Source organism: Pangasianodon hypophthalmus, chromosome 27 (assembly GCF_027358585.1).
Source record: "Pangasianodon hypophthalmus isolate fPanHyp1 chromosome 27, fPanHyp1.pri, whole genome shotgun sequence".
NCBI classification, from domain to species: Eukaryota; Metazoa; Chordata; class Actinopteri; order Siluriformes; family Pangasiidae; genus Pangasianodon; species Pangasianodon hypophthalmus.
Genome location: NC_069736.1, coordinates 9,004,933 through 9,032,704, shown reverse-complemented (window position 1 = coordinate 9,032,704; position 27,772 = coordinate 9,004,933). Strand labels below are relative to the sequence as shown.

Genomic DNA, 27,772 nt, shown 5'->3' with positions numbered 1-27,772 from the left:
ATCTGTGGCATATGTCTTCCATGTACAATATTTTAGACATGTTTCCCTTTACTGAGAAAAGAACTCACTAATTCACTCAGGCTAACCATCAACATGACAGCTGTTACACTCCAACAATAAAGATCTTAGACATAGTCAGACCTGAGAGGAATTCTTACCAAAGCTGTTTTATTCAACTTTCCAACCCTGCTCGACACTGTGAAAAAGTAATTACAGCTGGTGTGCCAACACAATCAAAACCACACAACTACACTGCTAACACTTCATCCGAGATTCCTCCGTGTGATAAAGTAATCCCATCTCTGAAAGGACCCATTATACTGATTTACTAAATGAGACGAATTCAAAATTACCTTTGACTAAAGAATTGATATATAAGTTCTATAAAAGTATATTTCTCAGAAACGTCAATTGACAGAATATAAGTGAATTTTGATTAAACTGGTTTTCCAGTTGTTTTTTTTTTGACACTTCATAAAAATGCTGTATTATTAATTAACGAATAAAACATGACCATGACATAAAGCATTACTATTACTGTTACCACCCAGAACTTGATTATTATCCAGTGACAGGATGTCCCAAAGTGTTTTATTCTTCTTATAAAACTTACCAGAGATCACAAATTTCTATTTAGTAGTGGACTACATCTCATACTTTTGAACTGTTTATAGTTAGGTTTAATGTTGTGGAATGTTGTCACTTACATTATAGCAGCTGTAAACAGTCTTTCCCTCACCAACCTCTCTTTTTTCTCTCTCTCTTGAAGTTAATAATAATAAAAAAAATGCACAGCTTATTGTCACAAATCCCCTCAGAGCACAGTGCTTTTGTCTGTACTGTGTGCTTAGCCCTTACTCTTATTGTGACATTGTTTATTTTCACTTCCCCGTCCTGTCTCTGTCCCGTGTTTTGTCATATGTGTGTCATTTCTTATTGTACCCACCTGTTACCTGTTTAATTCCTGATTAGTCTTCTTATTTATACCCTCATGTTTCTCTGGCTTATTCCGTGTATACGTACATTTCTAAGCCTTATTTCTTCCATGTTTTCCGGTTTTCCCTTTGTCCTTTTCTATAGTTTGACTTCCTGGTTTTGACCCTTGCCTGTCTCCTGTGTGTTTGATAATGAGTTATCCTGTGTTTTGACCAATGCTACGGACTATGATTATGATTAATGGATAATGAGTTCACACACTTACTTCCTGGTTCTTACACACACACTTTACATTTGTCAATAAGCTTGTCAGCTTGTTAATGAGAAACCAGAAAGTCTTCTGTCCTGAAAACTCTTCTGTGATACTTACAACGCTCTGACACTGGAGACTTCTTTCATAAATTTGAAATAAATATCTCCTAACAAAAAGCTTCGCCATATCAAATATTATGTTATTTGTTGTTAAATAACACATTTTTAAAAATGTTTATTATTAATCAAAGGTTAATGTATTAGAACAAGGGCATTAGTATAAACCTATGATTTGAATTACAGCCGGCATTATGGCGAGAGCCATGCCGTTATAGAAAATTACCCAATACTTCCTGACCAATCAAATTTGAGAAATAAAGAGAGCTGTGGTATAATATAAGGATATGTTTGTGAGCATACAGTACTGTGCAAAAGTCTTAGGCACCCTATTTTTTTTTAGTACAAACTTTGTTATAGATTTTTATTTTGTGACTTCTACATTATTGATTCAGTACAAAAACACTTTAGATTCCAAACATTAGTTTTCCAGCACAAAATTAAATGTTACAGAAAAATGTTTGTATGTCAGTAAAGAAAGCAGTATATTACATAAGAGACACTTTTCAGGCAGAAAAACATAATGAAGGCTGCTGGATTTTGCTGCAAAAATAGGAAGCAAGTGTGACAGTCAAAGTCTCCAGAAGAACTGTGGCTGCTTCTGCAAGATGCTCAGTAAATCTTACAGCTAATTTCCTTATAAAACTGCACACATTGTACCTGAGACTACTATATATTTTTTAAAAGCGAAGGATCGTCACACCAAATATTGACTTTGTTTCATTTATTACTGTTTACTGCTCTTTATAGTATTTTTTAATGTATTTAATGTATTTAACTTTTAGTTTCATTATTTTCGAAGGCATCTTTGCTCTACAGCATTTCTCTGCATGTGCCTAAGACTTTTGCGCAGTACTGTATGTGATTGTGGTCATTTTTTTTATCCAGTCACTTCCTAAAAATGCAAACAGCTGAAGTGCAAGGATACAGAGTACTTGCAGAACTCAGAATTTTAACCTGAAAGACTAGAGACTAATGCTGTGTAACTCACAGATACAGTATCAGTTATGCATCATGTAAACCTCATGTCACTCTTGCCTCTAAACAGATCGAGTCTATTAACAGTCTATGAACAGTGGCTATTAACAACAGAGCTATAAAAAGTAGTAGCCTCCATCTTGAATCCAAAACACTTTCTTTTTCAGCAAAATGTTTAGTGTCACGCTGTGTGAAAATCAGACTCAGGCTAAGACATGGTGCAAAGTTTATATAATTGTATGTTTAAAGTGATTGTGATGATAATGGTACAATTTTATATGTATATCTTTGTATATCTTGTATGATCTTTCTCATGATTCTGCTATAATATGAAATTGTTTGAGTCAAATGAAATGTGTGATGATTTAGGCGTGCAGTTTGCACAGTGCAAAACTGGTGACTATAAGTTTTCCTTAAATCACATATTTTTTACTGTATACTTTATTACTTATATTTATTATTGAGTTCTTATAGTTATATTAGCATGTTTGACTGGTCACTGGAACTGAAGAACTTTAATCCAAACCTTAATAACTCAAAACCAAGTAGACCAATAATAACGCCAACTTAAATTTAATGACAATTTTAATAAAACAGTGTTCTGTGAATGGAAATTTCGGGAATAAAAACTTATGACGCCGACAAATAACCAAAACATTATTATATCCGACACATTTAAATAAAGCCTAATATATGAATAGCTGGTTTATGTTCATCAAATAAAACTGCACTGTGGATGTTTTTTTTCATACTTAAAGAAGTTTCTGGCTGTAAAAAGTTTGAGAACCCTTGATTTAAGGCATAATTTATGCGAACCAATGTTGCCATATTAATAATATTGCCATGAAGTACCTTTCTGACAGTTCCACTGAAAATGATTAATAACATAATAATGTAATCGAGGAAAAATATCTTATAAAACTAGATTTACCTTTCCTCCAGTACTTCACACAGAAAACAGGAAAACATTACCCTGACTAGTTAATCCTGTTTCACACCATAGCATCTTATAGCCAATAAAATGTGATTAAACAAACTAAGAGATGTGTTAATATGACATTTGGAGTGTTTAAACATGTCATTAACCACTCATAAATAAGCATTTGGAACTGTTACAAAATATTTCAGGGTGTGGTTAGTAATATTTCCTAGCTACGCTGCTATCTGCTTTAGTTCTGAATATTTCAATAAACCCAATGAACAGGATACCATAAACAAGTTCTCAGATAATTAATCAAAGTAGTAAGCTACTTGTTCCATGTTGTATTCATCCTGAGTGCTACGTTATTAGTAGCAGCTGCACTATGAGTCTGGGTGAAGTAGCTAGGTTTTAGCTCACTTGCTAACATAATGTTCTTGGTTGGGTCTTAATGTTCTGCTTAACATAAACCTCTTCAAAGAGGTTTTAACAAGCTTTTTAAAAGCTAATTCACACTGAAATCATTCCGGAGTTGTTTTTAGGCATCTGACTCACACGTCTAACAGAACAGATACACTACTATTTTAACCAAACCAAAACATTTTTCAGTCCACATCAACTCCTTGAGGTGTGTGACTCACGCCCTTCAAAACACAACCCCATTAGTCTTCGTAGAGTTAAAGAAATTTTCTCTAAATTGTTTCTGTTTTTATATCTTGATTGGTACCAAATGTCCCCACAAAGGTCGGAATATATGATGGTTTTGACCATGTGGGGACATTATGGGGGCTGGTTCTCATGAGTAAAGCTGATTTTTCTCAAACTGCAGCTTTGGTTTAAAAATTACTGAGGTTATAAAATGATTAAGGTTAGATTTAGGTGAACACATAGCAATAATTAGCTGCATTAATAATAATGTCAGTGAAAAGTCCCTACAATACAATGCAATTTCCCCACTGCGGGACAAATAAAGGAATATCTTACTCTTACTCTTACTCAATAATAGTAAGAGAAATGTTTGTCCACACACACACACACACACATTTTTTTATACATCGTGGGGGTCATGTGTCAGGATTATACTTTGTGGGGACCTTGCTTTCAAAAGGTCCTGCTTAAAACTCACACACACACTCTCACACACACACACTCACACACACACACACACACACACGTCGGGACCTTTCTGGTATTCTGTATATCTGAGGTCCCATTTTTCACACTGCAGGTGTATATGTAAAGTATATGTAAAGTATATCTCACTCTGTATGTGTGTGTGTGTGAATGAGTGTGCATGTGTGTGTGTTTTGTGATGTTTAAGTTTTTCTTTCCATCTGGGTCTGGGGTTTTGCAATAGTGCTTTATTATTCTTTCTCCAGGAGCGAGGGCACAATGCCACATACTGAACATACCAACACATTATCCCCTTGTCCACTGCAGAACCACTCGGCTTCTCTCATCCTGTTATCACACACACACACACACACACACACACATACGCACACCACACACACACACAGAGAGAGAGGGAGAGAGAGAGAGAGAGAGAGAATTAATTGGATTTGGATGCATATTAACAGTCCTTGAGTAAAAGATGCCTGTCTAGTGAGTCTAGCATAACACATGCTGAATTTCAGCAGCTGCATCTAAGTCTGAGGCCTCTACACTCTCAGGAAAAAAAACATTCCTTGGGGGTTCTTTGAATAGTTTAGGGTTCTAACCTTCATAAAGGCGTTCAACTCTCTCTGTTTGCAGTCACATTTTTGTAAAGGCATACGATTAGATTTTATTACAGGTTGACACTTTAGTGGGAGAAATAACTGGCTGGCTGACAGAACTTATAGCAAATGTATTTTCTGCCTCTTGTGCACTTGTCATGCATAACATTTACAATATTTCAACTCCCCAACTGACAATTTCAGGTTAGTGGAATGTTCCGGTTCTATGAGCATTTAGTTCAAGTGAAGTTTTCTGGGTGTTCAACACTCTGGGGCAAAAAAAAAATGGGCCAAGGTTCTTTTTGCCACAAAAGTGTTGCAGATGATTCAAAGTTAGGACCCACTTCATGTTAATAGACCTAACACAGCTTCTTTACACCCTGTTTATGACCTCTGGAGGCCATTAAAACTGAATGGAACCACATTGACATATCCATGTGTAAAAGGCTGCAAGTCTATGTGTAAAAGCAGCGGGTAGCATTGCCACCCAAGAGCTCCAGCATCCCTGGTTCAATCCTGAGCTTAGGCTACTGCCTGTGTGGGGTTTTGCATGTTCTCCCTGTCTCCATACACTGCAAAAAAAAATGACATCTTAGCAAGTGAAAATATCTTCAATATAGTGAAATTGATCTAGTATTTGTTATTATAAGATTACAGTAAACCTATTACAAGATACACCTATTTTTAAACATGTTTTGACATGAAATTGTTCTATTGGCAGATATTTTTGCTAATTTTAAGCATTTATTTCGAGAAAGAAGCAAAATTATCTGCCAACAGAATAAGAAAATTTAAAGGTTGAAATTAGTAGAAATGTCTAGAAATAATCTTATATTTGGTTTATTGTAATCTTATAATGGGAAATACTAGATCAGTTTTACTATATTCAAGATATTTTCTCTTGCTAGGATGTCATTTTTTTGCAGTGGGTGGGTTTGCTCTGGGTTGTCTGGTTTCCTCCTACCTCCTAAAAACACAGTTGCGGGGTAGATTGGTGAATTTAAATTGCCCCTAGTTTGAATGTGTGTGCATGGTGATGGACTGGCATCCAGTCTAAGGTCTAATCATGACTCGCTCCTAGTGTTCCTGGTATAAGCTCCAGATCTACTGCGACCATGACCAGGGTAAAGCGGTTACATACGAGCAATGAATGATAATTTAGCATCTACAATTAAATTTGTTGATAAAAGAATTGTCACTTGTATTTATTCAGTAGTTGATTGATATGGCCTATTTATATTAAGGTTGTGTGACATTAATAGTGTGAATAGTGTGACAAATAGCATGTCTGCTCTAAGAATGAATTCAGTAGGTGATAGCATTAGCACTATTTTGGAAAGCATAGTGGGATTTGAAAGTCATACCCTCCAGGTTTTGAACATCACACCCCTCCTTATGCAGCTTCACACACGTCAGGGCAGGTGCATTCAGATGAGAAGCTGAGAAATGAGATACAGTGTGTGTGTGTGTGGGTTTCTGTTTGGTTTCTCTTCTCCTGCACTGATTCGTCATCTGCACAGCCAGTCATAACTCCCTGTCTCTTCAACATGGTCAACTGGAGCAGACAGGCACTTAGTGCAGACAGTGTGGAAAAACTACCACAGACTCTCTTGATGTGTCAGGGCCATAACGTGAGTCATCAACGGTATCTGTGTGTTCTTCAGGAAAAGTCTAATAAAGGTCGGAAATACTTGTAAGTGGGCGATGCGAAATTAAGAGATGCAGGCTGACTAGGATCATATTTTGAACTGGTGTGTGTATGTGCTTCATTGAGGAAGAATGGGTGTGTGACACACATATATTCCACACTGTGCATGCCTGCCCTAAAATATGTGTAATATATGACTCAAGGGAGCAGGGGTGTGTGTGTGTGTGTGTGTGTGTGTGTGTGTGTAAAGGATGTGACTCAGAGGCCATTGGAAGTGTGAAGTATGATCAGCATATCTGAGTTAATTGATGGCTTGACCAGTAATAGTAGTAGGCTAACTCTGACCACACACACTTCTCAAAGAAAAACTATTCTGTAACAAATTAACATGAATATTCCTTCTTGTTTATTCATTGCTAGATCAAAAACGCTAAATTTCATGCCCTTTTCTTGCTTGGCCCTTTTTTTTTGCCCTGTATTGTATCAGGTCTCTAAATGTCCTCAGATGATTTGAGGAGAAAGGAGTCCTATGTTGCAATTTTTTTGTCCTAATAAAGAAAATCCTGTAAATGATAAAAATGACAACAAATACATTTTTGATGATAATAAAATTCATTTTTAGAAAATAATCATAACACACTGCAAAAATGTTATCTTAGCAAGTGAAAATATCTCAAATATGAACAAATATCTAATATAAAATAGAAGTATCTGATATTTCTTATTGTGGGATTGTTGTAAGTCAAATATAAGATTATTCAGGCTGTTTTGAATCTACTTATTATATTGGCAAATAATATTTCTTCTTTCTTGAAATAAATGCTTAAAATTAGAACAAAAAAAATCTGCCAGTAGAACAAGATCAGTAATAATGTCTGGAAATAGGTTTAATAATTCTATATTTCATTTTTTCTTTCATAAATCTTATAATAGGAAATACTAGAAACATTTGGCTATATTCAAGATATTTTATTTGCTAAGATGTAATTTTTGCAGTGCATACACAAACCCTTGAACAAAGTGAAGTAAATATGTCTGAAGTTCCATAGAACATGCACATAGGAGACATCCAACAGCTGAATCAGTTCATCATGTACAATACGATACACATACAGTTTATGTTTTATGGTTTTGATTCAGTGTGGAATTACATCATAAGTACATGCAGATCTGTTATGGCCAGATACATATGGTGTTGATTCCATCCTTGTATCCAATTCCTTGCATCCTTTCCTTGGAGAGATGAGCATAGATGCAAGCAAGGAAAGGAAACTGCGAAGATAAAGAAATAAAGCACCCGCAGTGTTTGATGTAGCATGTATATGACCCATAATGCACCTAGGGCCAGATGTATTAAGCGCATTGTGCCTGTTTTTAGCTGAAATTATCCTGTATTCTGCACAAAAAAACTTGCCTAAACACTCATCTCTAGCACAAAAGGTAGAAAGTCAGCGCAAAAAGGGTTGAGAGCGGCTGATTACGTATTCCACTTGATGCGCTAACCTTTTAGCACCAGCCAGTTCTGCACTAAACTTTTGTTCACCTTCCAAAACCAGGTGACAATTAGTGCCATGTGTGTTGCTTGGAGCTTTATGGGCAGAGTTGCTAGGTGCGTGGGTTTCCCAAAGACTATTTTCTGGGCTACCTTTGAACTATCAGTGCAGGTTTTATTTATTTATTTATTTATTTATTTATTTATTTATTTTCAATTCATTCTCATGTACACTCACCGTCCACTTTATTAGGAACACCTGTACACCTGCACATTCATGCAATTATCTAATCGGCCAATCATGTAGCAGGTAAACGTGCATACGTGGTATGCATAAAATCATTATACAAGTGTATTAGACTGGGGAAAAATGTGACCTCAATGACTTTGATGGTGGCATGGTTGTTGGTGCCAGACAGACTGGTTTGAGTATTTTAGAAAATGTTGATCTCCTGGGATTTTCACACACAGTATTCTCTAGTTTAGACAGAACTGTGCAAAAAAAAAAAAAAAAAAAAAAATCCAGTAAGAAGCAGTTCTGTGGGTGGAAATGCCTAGCTGATGAGTGAGATCAGAGGAGATTGGCCAGACTGGTTTAAGCTGACAGGAATGCTACAGTAACTCAAACAAGCACTCTTTACAACCATGGTGAGCAGAAAAGCATCTCAGACAGCACAACATGTTGAACCTTGGAGGTGGATAGACTACAACAGCAGAAAAGCACATCAGGTTCCATTCCTCCCAGCCAAGAGCAGTAATCTGAGGCTCCAGTGGGAATAGGTTCACTGAAAATGGACAATTGAAGATTGGATAAAGACCAAGTGATGTTTTTGAAATATTCAGCTGTCCAGTTGTGGTGAACCTGTGCCCATATTAGTCTCAGATTACTGCTCTTGGCTGACAGGAGTGGAACCTGACGTGATCTTCTGCTGTTATAGTTAAAGTCAGTGAGATCCCATATATTCCCCATTCTGCTGTTTAATATGAACATGAACTGAAGCTATTTACCTGTATGTGCATGATTTTATGCACTACTGTCACATGACTGGTTCATTGGATAGTTGCATGAATGAGCAGGTGTACAGGTTTGGTGTAATATGCAGTAATATGAGACCATTTTATGGAGACCTGCATCTAATAACATTATCACACAGATCTGGCAATATGGTCTAAAAAGTGACAAGATCTGGAGGCCCCAAATAGGCATTTTTGGGTAGATACGCAGATACCACACCTTTCAGTGGCACCAGACACTCACGCACTCCACTTCCTGTGAGTAAGCCCCGATATGACTCATACTTGTTCACTCCCATTTTATAGATCGATAGTGAGTTCCTCATTGCTGATTACTCACACAGCTTGGGGTCAGTCCACTGGGTCACTAAACCATGTTCTGTGGCGAGGAAACTGACGTGATGGGTTGACAACGCAGAACAGATTGTGTTCGTGTGCGTGTGTGTGTGTGGACGAGAGGAAAGTCCATTTTTTTCTGCTAACTAAGCCGATGTGTGACTCATGCTTTGTCTTTATGCGACTGGACATCCACATCATGACCAAGAATGGAGGTGATGTGTTGTTCTGTGTCTCTTGTTGTCTGTCACACTCTCACTTTTATTTCTCTCTCTATTTTTTTTTTTAGAAGAATTAAATGAACTTTTAACTTAATTTAGGTACAAACTATAATACAACAATTTGTTGTTCTTGTGATTTAGAAATACATTATTTAGAAATAAATTTTTCTGGTTAAGTCAATATCCTTTATTAACAGTTGCACATTCTTTGATTAATTTCTCCTTATTTTTGTGGCATCAAATATTCCATTCAATAATAAAAAACTACAGGGATAATGATCTCTTAAATATCATAACCTAGTATTGCAACCTGCATGAAATATTATCATTACTATGACCATTTATTTATGTTAAATTAATGAAATCTGTTAAATTAATGAAAAATAAAGTGATCTTGTTTGATTAAATCTAGCATAACAAGTATTCAATAATTAAAAAGAGTATTTAAAAAAGTGTTATTAAGAGTGAATACTTTTCTCTTAGCCATATTTACTAAGAGAAGCACCAATTACAGCCATTTTAGCAGCCATTTGCTTGGTGGGAATGGTGAGTTTAGGAGCTGATCTACTAAAAATGTGCATGCAAACGAACACAGGTGCACTGTATAACCCCTATTTTGCGCACAACTTTCTTTTTTTGTGTCAGGTGTTTTGCTACAATGTTTGTATTAAGGTTTTTATATCGCACACAGTGGCCAGTGTTCCACAAAGATTATAAAGTTAAATTCGTCCTAAATGGTACAGAGTGTTCAAAGTGATGCTTGCTTTCCCACTGCCTAGTGATTGTAGTGCAGTTGTGGGTGCATGGCCAAGTCTCTGGGATCCTGATCAAAAGGTCATGAGTTCAAACCCTGGCATTGACAAGTGGCCACTGCATGGCCCTTAACCTTCCAGGGATGCTGTACTATTGCTGACCCGAGCTTCCTAGTAGACTGGGACGTCCAGTGAAAAACGATTTTCACTGTATATGTGACAACAAAGGCTCTCTTCTCTTCTCTGTCTTTGTGCTGCAATGCTTTTGGGAAACTCAGCTCTCCACATCCAAATCCACCGTCTATTCATGAGCCACCACTACTCCTCACCAGAGTCCAGTCCGGATATTATTTCCTTCCCACTCACCTGATATTGACTGCACCTGTTATATGTTAAATCCTCCTTTAGTTCAGTGTATATACACCAACACACTCACCTCTAATCTTTGCAAGGTTTTACCATTTCCCCTGTGCATTTCTGAGAGTTCTCGGTTTGCTATTCCTGGACTTGACTTTGCCTTCTGTTCTTCTTCTTTCTTTCTTTCTTTCTTTTTTTTAAAATTCTAATCACTTGACTCCTGCCTGACTTCTGACTATAAGTTAGATTCTCAATAAACGGTGTATGTTTATATCCAGCTGCCTCCGCTCTGTGACAGACATTGTTGTACCCGCTTTCTGATTGGCTGGTGGAATAAATCTACATAATATAAGCTGCGTCTACCCTATAGAATGCAATTGTAAGATGGAATGGTGAAAATGCTGTTCATTATCTACATCTGATTTGGGAACTCTGTGTGGTTCTGACTTTATTATAAAAGTGACCATGGAACGCAGATACATTTTACTGTGATTTTTCCCTCAGCTGAGGTTCCAATAGAAACTAAACCCAAGATCAGCAAAGGAAGGGTGGCCAAAGACTTCCTTTTGGTTTGGAGTTCTGAATTGTTTTTCATTGCTTCCAATAAGCCAACAATGTTTTTAACCGTGTTTATGTTTCAGATAACTCCAGATTTTTATGGCCATTAAGTAGATTGTGCAGTCAGAAATTAAAGCCTCGATAAAGCAAAATGTTAAGCTTTTTACAGTAAACTCCACACAGTATTTTACTTTTTTTAGAGAAATGTATATATTCGATGGCCAAAAATTCAAAACAGTACTTATAGCCCACTTGGCCTTATAGCCTTTAATGTTTAGACTCTCAAATGCTCTTACGCTTGTTTAATATATTGCGACAGCCAGTTTTTAACATCAAAAACCATTTTGCAATGGTGCAAAATGTTAGAGATTAAACATATATATCTTTCTTTGCAAATTTTTCTTCACTCTTTCTGTCTCTATTGCTTATGCTCTTGTCACAGTAAGGTTTCTTGGTGCTCTGTTCCAGCGGGGCCCGCTAAGGGAGTGCTGGCCACTTTTACACTCTCTGGTTGAAGCATTACAGATCTTTAGCCTGTGTAAACACACACTAACGGCAAAGCACTCTGGCCCTGTGTGCTCTCAGACCCTCACTGTTTTGAACTTGATGACACTTCGCTTGTAGTTGCACTTTAAGTAATAAAAATGGCTGTATGTTAACATATTACGGTGCATATTTTGCATGTATATTGCTGGATAGTGTAATAAGGCTTCAGGATAAGGAGAAAGTCATATGGAAATATTCTTTACTTTCATAGGCAGTGATGTTAGTGTAGCCAACTCCTTTAATTTTACTCAAATAAAATTAATGCTAATTAAAAAAAGCAAAATAAAACTGACTGGAACACTGACACATCTACGTGTAAAAGACTGTTTGCAAAGTTTTCCCCAAAGACTTTATTATTTGAAAAAATCTGAAGGAATCAGATTGCCAATAATTATAACCACCAGCTGCGATCTGCGGGGTCCAAGCACCCGTCGCTAATAGCACGCCCAGTGGCCAGATCTTGCCAAGCTACACGGATCAATAAAGGGACCATAAATGAACATAGCTTTCAGATTTTGTGAGTGTAAAGCTAATGATGTGAAATTCAGCTGAAAACTGATTGGCTGAAGGCAGCCAAGCTTTTTGAAGTAATCACCTTATCATTAAAAATCTTATAGATTAACACAATAATGCAGTACACCAAAGTTCTTGTTGCTCATGTTGCTCCAGTCTTTACTTGTTTATTAACTTTTTATTAATTACTAAAATGAAAAATACTAATATTTTTTTGGCACTTTCCTTTCCTTAGAGTGTATGTATTACATCATACAGCTTTATGTAGCATTATATAGTATTATATAACATTATATAGCTATTCATTTTTAACAGCCAGAAGGGAATGTCCTTTATAAAATATGTGGCCAGTGATGCCATGCCTTTGCTAAATCACTATTTTCCCTAATAGATTTATGCATCTTTGCTGCTGTCAACCTTAATATGACTGGTGACATTTGGTTATTTATTTATGTATTTATTTATTTTACATTTTTTGGTATAAAAAGCGCTACCTTGTTCCATAAACAACACTGCAAGCTAACTAGTATATCTACATATCTAGATTTGTTTCATTTATATTAATAACGAATGTTAGATTTATTGTTTTCTCATTCAAATTCAAATACTTGATTGGACATGTTGGAAAGGTCGATATAGTTACTCCCAAAAGTAATTTTCCCCCCAGCACTTTTTTTTTTTTTGGTGTGTGTTTATGGAATTCAGTTTGTGGTTGATTTTAAGTGTAATAACAATGTAATTACAGTCCAATAGAGTCTTTTCTTAGCAATTTAGCAACACGCCTGAGGGAAATGTTGATATTTCCAATTCTCATTTCCAATGTGATTTAAGTTTACATTATTTGTTAAAAAAAAACAAACAAACAAAAAAACTACCAAGTTAAACCATTAGCTAGCATATACAATAAAGTTGAATCTAATCTAATAAATAAATAATAAAGCTGACAATAAAATTGAATTTAATCTAATCTAATACCCAGCGTCTGTATTTCCCAATTGCTTATCAGTCGATAACAGTGTTCTCACAACTTTAAACACTTGAATGGTGTTATATTGTGTGTTTGCATCCCCATGATGGAAGCATGATTTCACAAGTTTTATCTGAACTCACCATCTGTCCTCCATGTTAGCTCTTTTCACTTGCCCCCTGAGCTGCAACCTAATTGGATGGATGATTAAAAAAAAAAAAAAAAAAGCAACTGATGTCACTCAAAACTTTTCGGAACATGTTACAACCTTTGAAGTTGCTCAACTTGATTAAAAAAAATGGTGTAATGGTGAGATGTAATGGTGAAATACAGAATCTTCAGATAAAGATTCTCTGTTTCTCTCTCTCTCTCTCTCTTTCTATATATATATATATATATATATATATATATATATATATATATATATATATATATATATATATATATATATATATATATATATATATATAAAAATGTAGTATACTGAAGAAAATATATTGGATATTGGAAAAGTGAAGCTATTCTTACTTGTTTACTCAAGACTTTCTTTGGTAATTATAGTATTTTAGTAGGTTAATATTTTCTAATCATAGGTTAATAACATGTTAATTAGAGCATGCACATATACAGAAGCTGCAAGCATTTCAAACTTATTACAGTAAGCTGTACCTGTTGCTCTTAGTGTCAGCTGTTGGTTCACTAACACAGCCGAGATCACTAACGCAGAGAAAGGGCAACTCTTTCCCGTGGCTTTGTAACAGTGTGAGATGGGAGGTTTCTGCTCCAAACAGGCTTTTTATTGAAAAGGAAATCTGCCAGCACCAGATAAAGCAGAATGGGCTCCTGGACATAAGGGGGGTCAGTGAGTTCAGACTGAAAGGAGTGGCTTTTCATCACCGCATAAGCACATGAGACATTCAGTATGTGCATATGTGTGTGTGTGTGTGTGTGTGTGTGTGTGAGAGAGAGAGAGCGATTATACACACACTATTCAAATCCAAGTATGAGTACATTTATTACTCATTACTAATGTATGGACTTTGCAAGAATGAATGAACTTTGAGAGAAAGTGGTGGTATAGCACTCTGAATGTGTGGATTAGTGTTGACAACAGCAATGTTAATAATACGCATTATTATATTAAATGGCAAATAGATGTTTGAGATCTAACATGTTTTTCCTATTTTTTTAAAGCTAATTAATAAAGAACAATAAGGAATTGCCTGATGTGGGAAAATTGGTTATGTATAATTTATTTGCCATATTTTATTATTATGCCACATTTTAAAGACTTTGTATTAATTTCCTAATATAAAAGTGATATCATATGTAAGTAGTTACCAATACCAAGGTCACTCAATTTGGCATGTAGTGCACTAGATAGGTTCTACAAATTATGTCAAACATTGTGCAAAGGTTTTGTGTGGAAAAATATGGGATTTAAATTCATTTATTGTCAGACCTGGAAATGTAAGGAAACTTAACAAACCTGGAAAAGTATGGAAAAAAGTCCTAAAGTTTCAAATCCATTGTATTTAGACATTTCCTTATTTCTGCACTACTACAGTCTCTCTAATGCATGTACCATTTAATTAATAACCATTACAATTTAGCAAGAGAGCTGAACACAGAAAGTCGGTTTTATATATATATATATATATATATATATATATATATATATATATATTTTTTTTTTTTTTTTTTTTTTTTTTCATGAGGATAAGTATGAATCCTGGCTCATAGTCATAGAAAGCACATTTGGCTTAACTGTGTTAGAATCGGCTTCATTACAAAAATAAAAAAAGATGAATTGAAGACAGTGGACGCTTCAGTGGAAGCTTGTCATGCCTGTACTGGTCATTCAAATTTCCATGTATCCATTCCACAGGAAGCAGACAAAAAAAACATGTCTATAGCAGCTCTAACTTTTATCTCATGATCTGTACCTGATTCTGTTTCTCAGGTTAAAATTTTTTTATTGTACACTTCATGACTGTTTATAATCAAACAGCGTAAGAGTAACAGTTAATATTTTATTAGATTTCCATGAAAAAAAAAACTCAAGCTTTACAAAAAAAAGATTAAATATAAAAAAGCCAGGATCTAAGAACAACAAAAGGGAAGGAATTCAACAGTATAAATATTGAACAAAGAAATAAAATAAATGATTTTTTTATAATTAACAATAAAACAAATATTTGAAATTTATTTATTTATTTATTTCAAAATTTACTGCAAAAGGTACTTTATATTGGTCCATTTTAGGTATACATGCTGGACACTGGTAATCCTTGTGCGTTAACTTGTGGGTATGGTGGTATATCCTCTCACAAATGTCACAGCAAATCTGAAAAAAAGTTTTACATTATTGTTAATGAGTGTTTTTTATACCATTGTCCTGAATCCTGGACAAAAACAGTTTAATATGTGTTTTGATGGCCTAAATATTAATCTTCCTCAAGTGAAGTGTTTTCTCTGACAGGAAACGTTATTGTTTTAAATATTTCAGATGGATTTGCCAAACTATATTTTGAGACATTGCTAATCCCCAAAAACATCTGACTTCCTCAGTGACCTGAAACAGATTACCATCACACGTATTTCTGTTTGAAACTAAAATACGAAAGAAAGAAGCAGAGTTCACTGTATTAAGTGAGTTGTTTAATACTTAAAATAAAGCAATAATAGTCATGAAGCTTCATTAGTTTTTGGACAGCTGTTATTAGCTACTGTATATGATTAATCGTAGGTTAGCACTAGCACTAGAAAAACACACCTTCATAGTTTTCAATATAACTCGATATCTTGAATCCTATTTCTTTATTGTGGGAAGAAGAACGTGGAGGATGCCGTTTATGCTTATTTACGTGACAGCGCTGCTGAATTCTTGAGTCTGATTGGTCAGAAGGTTTTCATTAAGTTTCTGTAACAGCAGCTCTGACATTAGTGCCGGCTATAATTCAAATCACAGGTTTATCTTAAGGAGACATTTATTTCACCTTTATGGTAGGGGTCAGTGCTTTGTAACTGTCAGTATGGTTTTTGCCATGGGACTTTTCAGGACAGATGACTTTCCAGGTTCTTGGAAACATGACGAACTTTGTTCTTTTGTCTTATTAACTCCAAGAGAGAAAAAAAGAGAGGATTAGGGAGAGAAAAAGACAGCTTATAGCTGCTATAACGTAAGTAATAACAGGAATTAGCAAATTGCTGTGGTATAAAAGGAATAAAATGTTTTGGGACATACTGTTATAGGAAAATAATCCACTTCGGCCGGGAAACAGCCGCATCACACCACTCTGTCATTGATTATTTTCCTATAAGTTGAATGCTATATAAAATATTTCTATATAACAAGTCTATTGGAATTGTAATAAAAATATATGCATATCAAAGATAATAATAATCAAACCATATAAAGGGCCACATTTATAAAACAATAAAATAATGTAAATAAAAGAGCCACATGTGGCCCATGAGTTTTGGTCTGAGTAGCAATGTTCTAATACGTTTGAATATCAAATTTTTGAAGTAATTAAAATCTGAATGTAATTTTTGACAGCGCTGGTGTGCACACAGATCTCTGTGCATGCACCATGTAATTATGTATCTGTTTGCTGTGCTGTTTGTTGAGCAAACGAAAAAAAAAAATGTTTTGTGTGTGTGTGTGTGTGTGTGTGGAAGTGTGTGTGTTCTGGCTCACTGAGGTGTAGTGCCCTCTTACCTCAGCGTTCAGGAATGCCGCTGACGAGTGAAGCGCTGTGTGAACGAGGAGAGTGTGAAGAGAGAGCCAGAGTTTCACAGTGAGCCTATTCATGTAGCCTGAATCCACCGCTATTCACACACAAAGACGCAGAGAGAGAGAGAGAGAGAGAGAGAGAAAGAGGGAGAGAGAGAGAGAGAGAGAGAGAGAAAGAGAGAGAGAGAGAATAGACACACTGTACATACATTCTTGCACATGTGTAACCATCTCTGTGTAATTACTGTGTTATAAGACTCACAATAACCTAATCAAATTGGTAATAAACATGTAATAAATTGCTCACATGTAATAAGTATGCCTCTCTTAGACCCCAGACTCAAGCTGCGTTTATCTGTTGTCCCTATGCTTCACTGTAGCTGCCAGTCCCCGCCCCTTTCATCAATTCCTCCAATCCCACTCCTCCAGACCTGGCTTTTCTCCTCCCTCTGCTCTCTCTCCATGCTGAGGAGTCTCTCAAGATCCGCAGCGTTGCTTGATGATCCATATTGGCCGTCGTTTTCCCCCCTCAGTGGGCCCTCTTCAGGATCGGGTGGCCCAGTTCACCGTGTCCTCAAACAACCCGAGCACAGGAAAGGGGCCCTGAAGTGGGGGAGGCCCACCTCCGTCTCTCACTCCGTCTCAATCTCTGTTTCTTTCTCCATCTCTTCCTTCACCTCTGCCTCCATCTCATCCTCAGAGCTGCATTGCTCCAATACGGCATACAATACAATTCAAGCAAAATAGCTGTAATAGGGCCGTTAGATTGATGTAACAGTTTACAGTGTCCTAAAATTAAGTGTAAGTTACAAGTCAGGATGGACAGCAGAAAATCAAAGTGCGGATGGATCAATACATATATATTCATCAGATATCCATATACAATAAGCACAAATGACTTGGTTTTTTTTAGTATGAAGAAATGAATTTATTTATTTCCTTATCAAACACTAGTTAACTACTTGTGTGATAACTAAGAGTGAAAAATGATTCAAACGGTATGATCGGTTCAAGCAGGAGGGGAAGCACCAGTCTTACTCTGGCAGATGCCAAACATCTAGCTATAAAAAAGAACCATAGAGGCTTGTATTAATTATTAATAAACAGCAGTTAGTCATTAAGAGATGATGATTAACATTGTATGCTAGGAGTTTCTCCTTGTATAAAGTATATGTTATCACTGCAATTTTAAGTACACATGGTATCACTGCTCTGAAGCACCACTCTTCCAGAGTGCTCCTGTGCTTTTTTTGCCTTTTTTGCCTATCATCAAGCAGTTGCTCATCTAAGGTGCATTTTTCCTCGATGCTCTCATGGTGTTCAGTGTTGTGCTCTATGATAGTCCTGAGTTGAAAAGACAGCAGTCAGCTGCCTTCTCTGCCTCCTCTACATACAGCAATGTCTGTAGTGAGCCAAAAGAGAAATTCCTGCCAATTCTGAAGGTATGCCAAACATATATCTGATTTGGCCCAGATCTGTTTATCCATGCCATGAAATGTACCAGAATATACAGAACATATTTTCTATATGATCAGAAAATGAAGAAGTGCTTCTTTTCATCTGTTCTGCATTTGTCCACTACTTTTTTGAGAAACACTATAACCTGTAATGTCACTCAGCCCTCCATCAAGTCCAGATTGTTACAAACCGCCTGCTTCTGCTTTCTGTACTATGTTTCTGTCAAACAAAATATTTGTTCTGTTTTATTTCTTAACCTGCACAAAAGCAGCAAACCAAGCAGACTGCTTTGGAGTGGTCTGGAAACTGCTGGGGTGCTGAGTGGTGTCACATTATAAAAGCGCTCATTACGAAAAATGTACAAACACTGTACCTACGCAAATGGTGTTTATGGAACGATCACAGCATAAGCGAACAGAAATACGTTTGTTTTCCGGCCCCATGCGGTGCAAAATTATGGAGTTTTCAGTGCATAAATATTGTCTTAATGATGTGCTGTATTTTTGTTCGGTCATATTTTAGCTGCTTTGGTTTCATCACAGTGTGGATGTTTTGTCTTGTTTTCATATTGTGACCAAATTTTAAAACCCTTCATCAATAATTATTTTCGGCAGTAATTTCGTTGACAAAATGAACATTGTGTGTAAGTAGCTCTGCGAAGTTGCCTTAATCGTTATGCTAGTCTGACCGAGCAAACATTTTCGATATCAGTATCAGAAGTCACATTGAACATCGCCTATGTACATAAGATTTGTTTCTTTTATACAGCTATTAAGTGCTAGTTCTGAAAAATTTACGATCATGGTAGTTTTCTGTACCAAATGGTAGACTTGCAGTATTGTGGTCCTCGTTTGCGTGTAGCTGCAAGGTCTGTATGGCCATAGGGATTTCATTTAGCTCTTCAAAATTGTACTCACATAAATCTTGAAAACTGATTAAATACTTGCTTTCACACCCTCAAGACTTTGATCACTCACACAAAAGCAGCATGATGTTGACGTAGGTCTTGCACGTCAACATCATCAAAGTGCGGACATAGAGGACATCCATTGACACACACAAATACTATTTAGTAATAGCGCCCCTTTGTGGAGAATTGTAAGCATGCTAAACATGAGACGAAGTAACGAAGTTCACACTGTACGATTTTTTGGCCCAATTTTACTGTCGCTGATAAAATCACACATCGTAAAAAGATTCTTTGTTCGTTAGTGGATGAGTGATTTTAGAACGTAAAATGTGACATTCTTAAGGGTGACTGATTAAGTGCCAAAGACAGGCGACAACAGAGTTCTGATTGATGCAGATTGATGACGTAGGCAGAACCTAGTAATGCAAATGTGTTGAGAAAAGAAAATTCTCATAACTCAAAATTCCATCCAAAAACTTCTCTTTGTTTTGGTTTAAAATAATGTATTAATGTATTATAAGCTAGTTTTTGATGGTAGCAATTTTCTTTTAGCTTTTGTGCATGGAGTCTGACTTCAAGCCCTTATAGAATAAGACATTAGCCAGACATGCAAACACACACAAGCATTCATACACACTTGAAGCCTGTTTGTGCACAGCCTGCACTGTGGTTCTGTGGGCAAATATGCACATCGTCCATATGGCTTCTTATGGATCAGAACATATGATTATGATTCTCTGGCTGCCACAAAAAACACAACTCGCACGTCTCAGTCCTGCACTCTGACACAATTACGCATAGATCATTATGCACAATGCCAAGCAGACAGGCTGCACAAAACAGACTGTGTGTGGTATGCGTGTACATTTGTGTGTGTGTGTGTAAGGGAATGATGGAGAGCTGGAAGGAGTGTGTGAAATAGAGAAAGACAAAGCTAAAAAAGCAGGGGGGGGACAAAGAAAGAGGGAAAGTATAACCTGTGAAGAAGTGTGAAGAATGAGAGAACTAAAGCAATACACCAGTGTGTGATTTCAATGTGTTTCCCTGTGCTGAGAACAGAAAGCTAGATTACTCGTAAATCATTTATAATGGACGTCTTAGGGCACTTGTTAAATTCCATAAATTCCACAAATTCAATAAATGTTTGAAACACGCAACTGCTGCACAGAGTGTTTCGCTTGCATTTGCTTTTTTTTTTTTTTTTTTTTTTTTTGAGAGCAGATTTTGTACTGCGCACGAGACCATGTTTTGACCCACACAGCCCACCACACTAACTTAAAATCATTTACTTGATAAACAAAAGCTTTTCATACGGTAGGCGGCTCTCCCTTCTGCCGGTTTTTGTCCGCTCCACGAATGAAAGGTCAGAATTCCAGCACAGCTTTTCATCCAACAGAAAAAAAATCACTTGTGTATCTGGCATTATAAAAACAGCCATGATAATACCAGCAACAATAAGTACAATAAGGCTTGCTCTAGGCTATATATCTAAGAAGTGCTTAAGCATAAATTAAACTATTTATTTTTAACCATCATGAATTATTAAAAAAATAGTTACTTATGTAATAATATAATATAATAATGTAATATAAATAGTTAGATCTAATATAAATAGTAGATCTGCATGTATATGGAAAGATTTCACACTCTTGCTAGCTAGCTGTTACATTGTTATGTTTAAGAACTATCTGTGAAAGATTATCATGTCATACACTCATTTTTAATGTTAAGTTAGCAAAAGTTCGGAAATGTTAGAAATGCCCGTAGCCACTCATCAACAATCCAAGAGGGACAAGCGATTGTCGACTCCTAATTAGCCTTTAACTCTGCTATTATTTGGAATTAATTTATGAATTACCTCTACTAGTGCAATATCATAGATAAGTTGTATTCAGAAAATAGCAATAATGCTATTATAAAGTCTTAGTAAATTTAGTAACTTTCTTTATTAACTTTATTTCTCAAGCAATAAGGAAGCTGGAAAATAACAGCTGCCAAAGCTACCAGCTTGACCAGCTTGATGTGTGTTTTGGCAGCTGGTAGCTGGTCAGAACAAGCTGGACTGAGTATTTTAGGACTAATAAAACTTTTCCAATTAATGTTTGATGACAACTGCCTAAATTAATAATGTGTTTGTCAAATTTGTGCTTGTAGTTTTTTTCTTGGTGGTCCTGTTTTTGTCAAGTGAGGACCACTAGTGCTCAGAAAGGGTTCTTGTGGAACCCTGCTGTAACAAGACGATAAAATGAATTAATTATGCTTTCTCAGATGTTTTGTTAGAACCATACACAAATAACCATAAATAACACCAATTGTAGTCTCTTCTCTGAATAAAGGTATTAAACAGATTTAGAGCTTCTATTACAAACACCTCTGATTGAACAATTCATGAAATACGTTTGGTTTATTAATGGAATTTCACAACTCTCTTTACGCTTGCATTATAATGAGTTTCAAGCAGAGAGCTTTTCTGTCCTTTTCTCAATACAGGGGAATGTGTCAAAATTCTCATTCATGGTAATCACACATGTACTACAGATGCTGTAAATAGGGACCAGGGTGAAAAATGGTGGGGTATTCCTTTAAAGAAAGGAGAGAAGGAGGAGAAACACAGACAGCAACAGTGATGGGTGATGGAAGAGGGTGGACTGAGCCGTCCTGCGGTCATCTGTCCTTCTGCATCAACATCAGCTGTGACACAGCTAAAAAGGACTTATGCTATTTGAACACAACTCCATGTGCTATGTTTGATGGGAGACACAATAAACTTGTGCTCCGTGTGTGTGTGTGTGTGTGTGTGGGTGTGTGTGTGTGTGTGTGTGTGTGTTTGTGTGTCTGTAAAATCAACAGTGACTCAGCAACCACAAACCACTTCACCGATACCAAAGAGCGTCATTTGCAGTCTCAGAAATTGACATTGTCTAGGAAAAGTTTGCTTAGTGAAGTATTATAATGTCCATCGAAATAAATGTGTATGTGTTTGCAGGGGGTAAATGACAAAGAGGAAATGCTGAGGTTTGCGTGCGTGTGAGCGAGTTGGTGTTCAGTATGCAGACCACGCTGCAGACAGTCTCAGCTGTATAATGGCAAGTTGACTGTTGGGGGTAGTGGTGGAGGGGGGGGCGGGAGTGTGGTGGGGGAAAGGAGAGGAGAAGAGGAAAGAATGAGGGTAGTGGTGGTGGTGGTGGTGATGGTGGTGGTGGTGGTGGTGGTGGGGGGTAACGGACGTGGCAGTGCTCCAGAATCAATTGGCGGTGTAATGAGATGGCACGGTGCCAGGTAACCATGGAGGCGCCCGCCCGGCTCCTCTACGAGAGAGAGAGAGAGTCTGAAAATTCGAGTTGAGAGGGGAGAAAGGGGGGAGAAAGAGTTTGTAAGTGAAAGAGGAGAGGAGACAGAGACGGATAGAGAGGCGAGAGAGGGGGGATGCAGAAAGGAGGAGAGGAAGTTTAAGGGTCGGATTGGAAGCAAAGAGGGTTAGTGGGAGGGAGGAGAGAAGGGCACTTCAGGCCATCAGCATTCATGCCCCAACTCTCTCTCTATGTCTCTCTCTCTCTCTCTCTCTCTGTCTCTCTCTATGTAATCTGAAATGAACTCAACCTCAAATAAAGGAGAAAAGCAAAATAGGGCTTAGCTGCAGGGCAAACGAGATTTTATATTATTAGCGTAATGCATTACTACATCTTTTTAATAGAACCTGGCGGCAGATGAATAAAAAGATTACGTCCCTTGCAACTTGCAGTCCCCTTTGTAATCTTCATTCTTCCTTCTCCTTCTTATTGAGTATAACATGGACAGCCAGTCACTCACTCACACAGAAGGATCTGCATATGTGAAATACTCCCATCCGCACTGCACACTGTGTCTCAGAAACCAGACATGGCCTAGTGAAGTGCACAGGGCTCTATACCCCACCCATGTTCTGACGACGCTCACTTCAGACGACGATCACACCCATTCTGCACGTGCGATAAACGCTTTGTGTCCTTTGGCGTTAATAACTTGTCATTTCCATAGACGTGTCATTTCCCTTTCTTTGTCATTCCTTTTTATCCATCCCTCCGTCTGCTGGTGCCCTGCGGAGGTTCTGGCTGGATGAAAGGCAGCAGTCAGTTTGATTTCACTCTGGCCCCATGCATTTCTTCATCAGTCTCTCTCTCTCTCTATCTCTTTCCCTGTCTATGTCTCTCTCTCTCTCTCTGTCTATGAGATGTGTTAATACTCTTAGCTTTGGCAGTCTTCCTCAGCTGGTCTGATTAGTGTGAGTGTGTGACGGTTACTGGATGAATTGAAATTAAAATGTGATTAATATCATAATTAGCCCCCCTCTTCTTCCAAGATTTATCCTCTCCTCAGCATCTTTCTCTCTCCTGTGTGTTTGGCTGCCTGCCTGCATCTCCACATTGCTCCTCCTCCTGTCCACAGGGAATTGAATCATTTACGCCACTCTATGAAAAAGCATGTGCATACTGTATGTTTATGTATTTCTGAAGATTTTTGTTATCACGTTTGACTATCTTCAATAATATTTCAGTATATACTTAACACAAAGGCGTCTCATCATCCGTACACAGCAATCTTGGATCTGTTCGACATATGCATATGATTAAGTTAAATGAATGCTTGAGTGGCATGATATAGTTGACTGAACACAGCTGCAGAGGGTTCATTCAGAAATTGACCAACTCGTGCTTCAATTCCGATGGAGATGGAAAGGGCCTGCTGTGAAAATTCCTGCTTTGCTTCTCATATACAACGTTTTATGGCTGAGATGAAATGTCAAGAGGTGCTAATAGCTCTCTGGTGGCTGGAGTGAAAGCGAAAGCAGAGGTGTTTACAGCTCAGTTTCCATTGCATAAGGATGTAAGTGCAAATATTGATAATGGTAATATGCATTCTTCACACTTAGCCATCATTCAGATTCTTTGACAGGGTGTAACCTTCAGAGAGCATTATTGACTTCTTACTTCAAATAAATAACATTCTTTGAATCATTTCCCTGTGAGCAATGCAGTGTTAAAGGATGCTTTTCATAGCTTGGTTTCTATAAGAAATGAGTTTTTGAAACGAAGCTCTGGCAGCTCTGCTGTGGTCCAGTGTTTGCTCACATGGTCATAGCATCCCTGCTGTTTGATGTTTAACTGCCCTACTCTTGCTCTAACATAATACATTTTATGGATGTGTGTCACTTGTAATGCTTGATAGCATGTTGGCTTGCGTAGGCAGGGACTGAGTGAGAGTGGGGTCTGATATGTGTGCTGTGCCCGCAGGCCACCATTGGCCCGCTGTTGACCCGGCTTTATGAGCCCCTAGTGTGAGATCCTCAGAAGGAAACCCTATAGTCACACATGGGGAGAAAGAAAAAAAAAAAAAAAGAAAGAATGGCTGCAAGACGTACACATTCGTTTGATTCTTTACGCAGATTTCTATATTTGTATGTATTGGTATACGATAGTAAAAACATTGCTAAAAGCCATAGCCAAACACCGACCAGATCTCATGTGAAAAACGCAGGAATTCTAACACGTGTTAGTGATTTTATTGGATTTCATATGAATGAAGTCACAAAAAATCTCCGACTACTAACCCCACCCTTCACTCTAAACTTAACTGTTTGTGTCTAAGACTCTAAGTCGCAGTTTGGTGCCCTCGTGCCATGATGTGCCTGTTCTTGCTTTTATGCAGCATTGAAAATACAGCATTATTGGAAAAATAAAAGGGAATTGGTAATCCCAAGGGTAGCTTACCATAGAGAAGATTTCCCATGTCCTATATGTTCTCATGAAAACACAAATTCTGCATAGAAATTAAAAGCTTTGAATGTTATTTCACATCTGTTGAAATGATGAACCAATATTAATGTGTTCACTATATAAATTAAAAGTTGTATTATTGATAGTTAAAATTATGTACATACACATTATTATTACTAGTAATAGCAGTGTATTATCCAAAAATAATGCTTATTACTAGTAATAGCAGTGTATTATCCAAAAATAATGTTTATTACTAGTAATAGCAGTGTATTATCCAAAAATAATGTAAAAACAAAATCCATGTTACTCATATTACAAAAATGAGCTTTTTTCTTAATCTGCATTTAATGTATTTTCATCCATTTGCAATGTAATGTAGCTAAGCAGCCATATTTGCTCAAATGAAACAAATTTAAATTAATTTGTGTGACTTGAACGTTATGGCTGACAGATTACCCGGACAAGGTTATGGATAGGATTAGGAGCATAGTAGTGCTAGTTTCTTTTTTTATGGTTTGGTTCATACAAGATCAAATCAGCCACATTGCAACTGGCTGATTAGATTCATACAAACTTTTCATGTGTTTCCTTTTAAGATTAGCTATTTATTTGTAAAGCCATAAAGAGTATTGGCTAATAACCATAGTGAATTTTGGCTATATCTAATGAAAACATTTTTAAATAAAATATATAAATATATTGAAGTAAAAAGCCACAAGACGGCATGTATTACAGTGATTTTATCACAGGTAATGGTGTTCTTAGGCATGATTTGAAGCACAGTTGTAAAATCACTGTAACACAAGCCCTTGAGTGGCTTATTGCTTTTATAAAAATGCAGACAAAAACAATATGACAACAAAATTCTTCCTGCCACGGACTTTAATCAGATAGATTCCAACTATCATGATCTATCAAGCCAGACAAGTTAAATGTCTGTGAATGTCTTTGCTCTCAAAACCTGAACATGGTTTAAATTAAGAAAGTGAAACAGTGCGTTGTTTATCAGGACGAATTCACTATGTAAGAATTCGGTAAGTATCTCGGCTGCTGTTCATCACAGAGCACATGCAAACGTAGTTTATATAATTTTATCTCAATTTCATGATGACCTTAGTTACAGCTACTGCTAACTCGTTACATCTATTTACAGTCCCAGCATCAGTTTTGCCAGCGTTCATGACCTTGTTAACGGTTAATTAATAATAATTTTTTTTTTAAAAACAAAACTAAACACTAATGCTAGCTGCGATTGCAGCTGCAACCAACTTGTAAGGAGCGTCTGGTGTTTTTATCACTGTAATGATGCAACATGTACATGAGACAGGTTAAGTATGTCTGGCCACACCTCCTTCTTCTCTCCTCAAAGCCACAGGCGATACTATCATCATTCGGCGATAGTTAGGGGGCACAATAAGGCACAATGGTATTTTACACAGTGCATATATTGAGGATTTTACAAGGGCTTCGAACGTGGCTCTGCCAATCAGACTTTAGAACCTAAACGACCTGTTTTATAAAAGTACATGTACAACATAGGATTATTTCCATGAGACTCATATGATAAGTTTAGTTTAAGTTAGAGTAAGAGGGAAGCTGAACATGAATCTACAATTGCTGTTTGAGTTATTGCTGTATGACTGAATTATTATGATGTTTGCTTTAATTTTAAGTGGACATTTTGCATGTAGCAAACTTGTGTGCATATCGTAGCCGTAATCACATTGTCTGTGAGCATGTTTACTTGTGTCACTTTCAATAAGACATCCTTACTTTACTAAGGCTTTTCAATATTTTCCCCCACAAACGTCAGCTTAATTACATCTAAACTTTATGGGTCACAGTGCTGTCTAGTGTCTGAAGTGAAGGGGTCAGCTAGGCACTAAACTAAACTTACATCTGTACCTTTTCTCTCAGTTTGTCTGAAGAGAACATCTGGACTTGCATGAGAGAGAAAGAGAGAGGAGTCAGAGCGGGTGTGAGACTGGTCCTTGGCTCGTCTGCGAACAGATGTTGCTTGTCATTTGCTTATAGAACAGGCACCTGGTTGACAAAATCCAGAGTGATTCAGTGACTTCAAAGATAGATATCATTGCTTTTCTTGGGTAGGTTTGAATGTTTCATTTTCCCGTTCCCCTCATTTTCCTCCCATTGCTTCATCTCTGTCCATTTTGATAGGCTTCCTACTTGGTGTGTGCTTCTTCTGTCTATCTCTCATCCCAGGCCTTTGGGTGTTTGATTCTAACAATTTGATGCCAAACCTTCAGCTTTGAAAAGCAACAGGACCCGATCAACAAAACTCCAAAAACAAATCCTGAGCCATGAAGGCTGTTGTACTGTATATTGGGCATTAGTGATTAAGGGTTGCCGATCGTATGATATCAGATGATATAGATGTGTTGTGTGGCTGTTCATATCCCAGTGATTGTGGTTATGTGGATACAGGAGAGATCCTGGAGCAACACAGAGGAACAGTGAGAAATTCCTCCAATTAAATTACTTTTACCAATTCATGTTGAGTGAAGTTTTTTTTTTTTTTTTTTTTAATGATGCTTATTGATTGAAAAATGAGCTTGAATCCCATC

At 36.9% G+C, this 27,772-nt stretch overlaps 3 long non-coding RNA genes across 4 annotated transcripts in view; 1 reads left to right on the top strand and 2 right to left on the bottom strand.

Annotated features, from left to right (window-relative positions):
• LOC113531288 (uncharacterized) overlaps positions 1-27,772 on the top strand; it is a 94,005-nt gene that overhangs the window by 40,339 nt on the left and 25,894 nt on the right. The gene's annotated exons all lie outside the window — the stretch shown is intronic.
• On the bottom strand, positions 1,468-14,200 carry LOC113531287 (uncharacterized). The gene is made up of 3 exons (XR_003403240.3): positions 13,994-14,200; positions 13,468-13,515; positions 1,468-4,663 (listed from the first exon to the last, which is right to left on the bottom strand). It is a non-coding gene; the product is annotated as an uncharacterized LOC113531287 (long non-coding RNA).
• LOC113531289 (uncharacterized) lies at positions 15,056-17,985 on the bottom strand. Its single transcript, XR_008301098.1, has 3 exons — positions 17,371-17,985; positions 16,324-17,158; positions 15,056-15,671 (listed from the first exon to the last, which is right to left on the bottom strand). It is a non-coding gene; the product is annotated as an uncharacterized LOC113531289 (long non-coding RNA).